This window comes from Mercenaria mercenaria, chromosome 4 (assembly GCF_021730395.1).
Source record: "Mercenaria mercenaria strain notata chromosome 4, MADL_Memer_1, whole genome shotgun sequence".
Lineage (NCBI taxonomy): Eukaryota > Metazoa > Mollusca > Bivalvia > Venerida > Veneridae > Mercenaria > Mercenaria mercenaria.
The window spans coordinates 39,975,315-39,983,397 of NC_069364.1; the positions used below are offsets into that span (position 1 = coordinate 39,975,315).

The following is an 8,083-nucleotide window of genomic DNA, read 5'->3' on the forward strand; positions in this document are numbered from 1 at the left end:
TTTATTCAGCCGAAGAACTGTTTTAGTTAAATACACGAATGTCAGCTCGACAAATAATATATCATTGAAGTTTAAATGTTTCCGTCAATATATGTCGTAGAAGGAACAATGTTAGACATTCTTGTCATTGATGACTTAATGTGTGGAATAATTAAGTCATACTTAACCACATTACGGTCGATATTTGTGACAAGCCATGACAAAATGGTCCCAAATGACATTTTTATGGAAACTGAGTTTTTCACATATTCTGAACTGTACATGTGTCCTTAACATAAATTCAAAATTTTAGACCTGCATGTTTTAAAATAACAAAATTATAGCATTTTTTGTACAATCACTCCCCATCGCAAACTTGCACTTTTTGTTTAATAATAATGACAAATACTAAAATCATTTATTTTTATCATATATTTTAATTTCATATTTTGCCATCAATATCAAAAGTATTTAACATGATTAGCACAGTTGATAATGCCTTCTTGCTATAAATATGCTATTTTATATTAAAAAAATTGTCACAATTCATGTTTACATAGCAAGAAAATACAAGAATTGCTTTAAATGTCAATTTAACAGACATTTTAGCCTACATTTGATACAAAAATGTAAATTTATAAAATATATATTAGTTCTCTAGAAGAACCAGAATTTGTGATTTTTCTGATTTATATTCATCTCAAAAATATCTAAAAGCAATTCCATAAATATCTAATATTTGTAATGTGTCATTCAACTTCAAATGTACTTAAGATGCATTGCTCAATGACAGTGTAAATTGAAAATTAAAAGTATCAGTGATGATTATATAAACATTAAATTGTTTACATAATTATAATTAAAAGTCATATTACTCTGGTATGAAAGCAGATAAACTTAATACTCAAATTATGTTTCCATGGCAACAAACATTTTTTATAAAATAAAGATTCATTTTAACATCATTTCCTTCATTTCACATAAATTTTCAAGTAAAAGTATCATTTCAAAATATTCTTCCTGGAGGTGGCTTTTTTCAACTCATATAGTTGCATAAAATATAATCTTCACTAAAATATTTAATATTTAGGTAATTACTGTAGAAATCATCAATAAATATATTAACTTTGCTTAATAATGTATAAATCAACTGTGTATGTAGAGCTACATTCATAATGTTATGCAGTACTAAACAGTAGATTGTTGAAAAATCTTCCAGTGTCTTAGAGGAATTTAACATTTATACTGTGTTCAGCCTTACATACATACAGTGTGTCTATATTTAAACCAATGCATAGTACTGTTGACTTCATAAACTTGTTTAATTCAATGTTTACATAACTATATGTAGCATTTGTTCACATTCATATATGAGCCAGCCATGAGAAAACCAACATAGTGGGTTTGTGACCAGAATGGATCCAGACCAGCCTGCACATCCATGCAGTCTGATCAGGATCCATGCTGTTCGCTAACAGTTTCTCTAATTCCAATAGGCTTTATAAGTGAACAGCATGGATCCTGACCAGACTGCACGGATGGGCAGGCTGGTCTGGATCCATGCTGGTTGCAAACCCACTATGTTGGTTTTCTCATGGCACGGCTCATATATGGAATTTGGGTCTAGTACACCTTTAAAAAATCAAAAAACACTTTCAAAATTAATTAAAATTTCAGAAAATACCAAATGAGCTAAGCTCTTTCTCTGTATTACTTTAAATTGTTAAACACTTTTTTTCATTCATTCTTTGTTTTAAATGACTGAGTTCTCAATTTTAATGGCTTTGGCACTGCTAGTTTTGAGCATACATTGCTGTTGCTGCAAAGGGCGCTATTTCATTATACAGGTACCACAGTCGGCTGGCATCCAGCTCAGGAATGGTAATACAGTTGGAGAATTTGCCTGTCATGCCAATCCCCTGCCTAAAATATTAATCTCCGTCTCTGTGTTGAAGTTATAATCCTTCAAGAATACTATACTAGGTCATGCAGAAGACATTCTGTAATGATAAATGTAACAAATATTTAAGACAAGAACACTAATACCACACATAATACATTAAATTACATTTTAGAATTTTATTATAGTAATGACAACCTCTTTTCATAAAAAAATTCAACCATCGCACATATTTTACATCAAGTAAGGGCCATGATTTTGATCTCGATTTAACAAATAGTTCTTTAAACCTGGTTAAGAAAAAACAGTTACTGTATTACAATTATGTTATTTCTGTTGAACTGGCTTGCAGTGAGCTAGACACTCTTTAACAACATAAAAAGAAACAGAAAATGTGGCATCTTAATATAAGTGGCCTATTTACAGACATGAACTCTGCAGCAAGTTTTATCAATACTTGATTATTACACAAAACAACTGCTTAAAGAGGTGACAAGCCAAAAATACCTAAACATGTTCAGGACTGAATTCTGCAAGCCCAGTCCCCATCATGTTGTACTCCAAGTCAATCATGTAGACCCATCATAACAAGCCACATTCCAGAACTGAAATAAGGGTATATTTAAACAATGAGTTCTTAGACAATAACTTTAAGTAGCAATAGTGTAGTCCTTAGAATATAACATAGCTGCAGCATCACTTTATTACAACAATTAAATGCCGCTACACAGTTGGATTTTTAATACAGTATGTTATGTAAGTTTACAATATTAAAATTGTAAATCAATGTTTAATCAGTGGAGATATGATGTTTCATTTACATAAAAGTATGCACATTATATATATAAACTGGAAACCAGTGACTTTCCAAACTGAAGTGTATGATCACACTGTGAAATTAAATATTTCAACATCAAGTTCTGTGTGCTTAATAAATATTTCTTTATTTATTTGGAATTCTTACCTTATTAGAACACTTCTTATTTTGTCCAATATAGTTGTCCATATGTAATGAAACCTTCTTTTATCCAAGTCATAATGCTTGAAGTGATGGTGGACCAAAGATACCACACTGCTCCTCTTCCAACAGCAGTACTGTACTTTTCATACACTAGGTAGAAAAAAAAAACAAGAACAGTTTATGAGAAATGTATTAAAGTCCTCATCAAAATAGAGTGAATCAACACTGACCAAAACAGTCCATCATTTCTTATAGATAATGCTTGACAACAACTTGCATTTATCAAACTTTAATTGAATTCCAATTTAAAGTGCTTATTATACAGCATCTTTATTATAAAGCAATGCAATATTTTCAATCCCATTTCAGAGATGTACAAAAAGTTCAGTGAAAAAAAAACAAGCAAAGAAATTAATAGTAAAATCAAGTCTTAACAAAACACAACTTCCTTTAGATAATTTCACTTAACCAAATTTCTGTTATTAAGGTTTCACTGTAAATTCAAATGTAAAATGCGCACTGTAGCCTTGTAGCTTTTATTTATAGAGTCATGGTTGTTTTGAAGACTGTGGAATTTAATTTAGTGATACTGCAGTATATGGAATTTCATAGTTAAAACTGATACTGAAAAAAAATGCATTGAGGATACTGACACTGATATAAATGTAAACACTAACTTTAAATATTATACCTGCATGAGAACTCACAGCAACTCCACTTGATGGGCATTGTCAAAACTGCAGTAAACATTTATATCTCATACTGCTGGAGGTTGTCCTGAAAAATATAAACAAAATTTTTTTTCATTTACTTAGTAGCCTACCAGTATGCTGTCTGCAAGTACTGACAGTAGTGAGAGTGAAAAAAGTAGTTTTTAAATATTGTAAATTGCATGTAGAATATTTTAGAAATTTTCAGGAGGTCTATTTTAGTTGATATTACAACAAAAAGTGACAATTTAAAACACCACTTTTCCTGTGTTATTGTAGATTCTACTTGTGTTATTGCAGATTCTACTTTTCTTTTCCAATTGTCATAGGTTCTACTGTATGTGCATAATGACCATGTAATTATTCACCAGTTCACATCTGTGACTGACAGTTAAAAAGATGTACAATATTCCTGTTCATTTACAATTTCTAGACTGAAAATTTCATACAGAATATACTTAATATAGTAGATGCCTGACTGTCTTGGCTACAAGTATATTCTGCCATCATGAAAATTTACAAATATACAGAAAAAAATATTAAAAGTACTTGACAGCTGCGCAGACAGTCAAATCGAAATGTCAACACGGTCATTTTTCGCTGCCAAGTTGTATCTTCGATACATCAACAAAAGAAGCGGTCTCTTCATTCTTTTTAGCTCACCTGAGCAATGCTCAGGTGAGTTTTTCTGATCGCTCGATGTCCGGCGTCCGTCGTCCGTCGTCTGTCGTCTGTCGTCCGTCGTCTGTCAACATTTAGCTTGTGTATGCGATAGAGGCTGTATTTTTCAATTAATCTTCATGAATATTGGTCAGAATGATAACCTTGATGAAATCTAGGCCGAGTTCGAAAATGGGTCATCTCGGGTCAAAAACTAGGTCACTAGGTCAAATCAAAGAAAAACCTTGTGTATGCGATAGAGGCTGTATTTTTCATTTATCTTCATGAATATTGGTCAGAATGATAACTTTGATGAAATCTAGGCCGAGTTCGAAAATGGGTCATCTCGGTCAAAAACTAGGTCACTAGGTCAAATCAAAGAAAAACCTTGTGTATGCGATAGAGGTGGTATTTTTCATTTAATCTTCATGAATATTGGTCAGAATGATAACCTTGATGAAATCTAAGCCGAGTTCGAAAATGGTCATCTCGGGTCAAAAACTAGGTCACTAGGTCAAATCAAAGAAAAACCTTGTGTATGCAATAGAGGCTGTATTTTTCAATTCTTCTTCATGAATATTGGTCAGAATGATAACCTTGATGAAATCTAGGCCGAGTTCGAAAATGGGTCATCTCGGGTCAAAAACTAGGTCACTAGGTCAAATCAAAGAAAAACCTTGTGTATGCGATAGAGGTGGTATTTTTCAATTAATCTTCATGAATATTGGTCAGAATGATAACCTTGATGAAATCTAAGCCGAGTTCGAAAATGGGTCATCTCGGGTCCAAAACTAGGTCACTAGGTCAAATCAAAGAAAAACCTTGTGTATGCAATAGAGGCTGTATTTTTCAATTCTTCTTCATGAATATTGGTCAGAATGATAACCTTGATGAAATCTAGGCCGAGTTCGAAAATGGGTCATCTCGGGTCAAAAACTAGGTCACTAGGTCAAATCAAAGAAAAACCTTGTGTATGCGATAGAGGCTGTATTTTTCAATTGATCTTCATGAATTTTGGTCAGAATGATTGCCTTGATGAAATCTAGGCCGAGTTCGAAAATGGGTCATCTCGGGTCAAAAACTAGGTCACTAGTTCAAATCAAAGAAAAACCTTGTGTATGCGATAGAGGCGGTATTTTTCAATTGATCTTCATGAATTTTGGTCAGAATGATTGCCTTGATGAAATTTAGGCCGAGTTCGAAAATGGGTCATCTGGGGTCAAAAACTAGGTCACTAGGTCGTATCACGTAAAAACCTTGTGTATGCGATAGAGGCTGTATTTTTCAATTGATCTTCATGAATTTTGGTCAGAATGATTGCCTTGATGAAATTTAGACCAAGTTCGAAAATGGGTCATCTGGGTTCAAAAACTAGGTCACTAGGTCAAATCAAAGAAAAACCTTGTGTATGCAATAGAGGCTGTATTTTTCAACTGATCTTCATGAAATTTAGCCAGAATGATTACCTTGATAAAATCTAGGCTGATTTCGAAAATGGGTGATCTGGGGTCAAAAACTAGGTCACTAGGTCAAATCGAAGAAAAACATTGTGTATGCAATAGAGGATGTATTTTTCAGTTGATCTTCATGAAATTTGGTCAGAGTGATTGCCTTGATGAAAACTAGGTCGGTTTTGAATATGGATTATCTGAGGTCAAAAGCTAGGTCACTAGGTCAAATTAAAGAAAAATCTTGTGTATGCGATAGAGACTGTTTTTTTCAGTTGATATTTATGAAATTTGGTCAGGTTGATTGCCTTAATGAAATCTAGGTTGAATTTGAAAATGGGTCATCTGAGGTCAAAAACTAGGTCAATTGGTCAAATCAAAGAAAAAACTTCTGTATGTGATAGAGGCTGTATTTTTCAGTTGATCTTCATGAATTTTGGTCAGAATGATTGCCTTGATAAAATCTAGGTCGAGTTTGAACATGGGTCATCTAGGGTCAAAAACTAGGTCATATCTAAGAAAATGCTTGTTTTATCGCAAGAGACCAATTTTTTTGTCCAATCTTAATGAAAATTGGTCAGAATATTTGTTTCCATGAAATCACTAGGTCAAACATGTTTTACACTGTTATGGAGTGTTTCTTAGGTGAGCGACCTAGGGCCATCTTGGCCCTCTTGTCTTTACTTAAGTTACGGATAAATTTATGATGAAAATAAACACTTACCATAACAACCAATAAATCCGCCATGCACTTTAAATATCCGCGTATATTCAGAGCAATAACTGCATGTTTTCTCTGACCCAGTTTCACACATGTATACACCGTTAATGGCGTGTAGATTTCAAAGGGAAACAATTCGCTAATTCACTCATTATTTGTGATAATTCACTAAGTACCAGTCTAGTGCGATAACTAAATGATGAAACGTTTAAACTTAACAATCTTCGTCCGATATCATTTATTTTAACACTAATGGCTGTTGTTTTAAAAACAAATTAATGAAAACAATTATCTATTTAAGTGACGTCAACTTCTACGTCATTTTACCGATATCGAGGCTTATGTCATTTGGGATAAAAATGTCATGGCGGGACACATTTTTGTCTGGGTTGTTACATATTGTCCGTTCTTCTTTTAGAGATCGTTCGATAAAATCAAGTTTGTCTTTGTATATTTCTGACGTTAACAAGTTTGCCACGTTTGTCTTTGTTAGAGCAAATAGCATTAACAAAGGAAAGTACTGATATTTGGGATTGAATTGTGCTCATTCACAATATCAAAGCAAAACAAGAACACCCAAAAATCATCTAGTAAACATAACGACCTTCTTCCTATTTCTTGTTGAATCTACCAAGGTTTTGTACTTAGTTTTTTGACGTTCGACATAAACTTTATCATACTAAAACACAAACTCGCAACATGAAATACTGCAAACTTGAAACAATCATCCCAGAGGAAACTTACCATATGCATCCCGTTTTTATTAAAGGAAGTACAAATGTATACAGTATTGCAAGCAAATTGAAATGCAAAGATGAACGTTCGCTTTGAATGTTGTAACAAAATTAATAAACATTGAATTACGATATTTTATGCCAATTTGTAAGAAGATTTATTTGAAACCTTAGAACGCAACTAAGCAAATATAGCAGACGAGGTTTGATCGGGTTGTTCACAAATATTTATGAAATATACCGGTACTTAATTGACTCCATCATTCTAAGGAAGTAGACTGAATAAACACTGAATCGAAGTACGGAGAGACATTTTACGGCCGCCACACAGCACTAAACGAGAGCTGTTGTGATATAGTTAATAAAATCTATAAGAAGACAACATTCTTTGACTTGGTCTAGTGGTAATCTATACGCTACATTTATAAAAGGGTTCGAAATTGCTCATGTAAGCTTGGAGGAACCACTGACAATGCACATATGCCAGTACTTAATACATTCGCCCAATCGTAGTTCGATATAGGTTTCATCCTATTAGTAAGTTCTCTGCTAAGTATGAACTTTTAAGACATGCTTATTTTCTATTACCTGAGCTGTATTCTTAAAAAGCTGTCGTTAAGTCTACTTTAAAACAAATCTGTCTTATTTCTATTCCACTCAGATTCGAAGAATAGCGCTATAGTTAAAATATTCTGTTAGAAATGATTATCATGAAACATCTTACTCCTTTTACTAAGAAGGCTTCGTGAAACGGGCCCCTGTCTTTGACGAATAAATATTGGCGCAGTAATATCAGTGATAAACACGGTCCAAAAACTGTCTGTAACTTATTTAGCCCATAAAGTGTGTAATTTTCAAATATATGATATGTCAGCGCGACAAAAATATCCTCGACGTTGTAACGTTTCCGTGGATAGATGGCGTTGAATGAACAATGTTAGATATTCTTGTCATTGATGACTTGGTATGT

General features: G+C 33.1%; 1 long non-coding RNA gene across 1 annotated transcript; it reads right to left on the reverse strand.

Moving 5' to 3' along the window:
• Positions 1-1,373: 1,373 nt before the first annotated feature.
• On the reverse strand, positions 1,374-6,659 carry LOC128556314 (uncharacterized). Its single transcript, XR_008370571.1, has 5 exons — positions 6,383-6,659; positions 3,532-3,617; positions 2,844-2,990; positions 2,387-2,484; positions 1,374-1,979 (listed from the first exon to the last, which is right to left on the reverse strand). It is a non-coding gene; the product is annotated as an uncharacterized LOC128556314 (long non-coding RNA).
• Between the last annotated feature and the right edge of the window lie 1,424 nt (positions 6,660-8,083).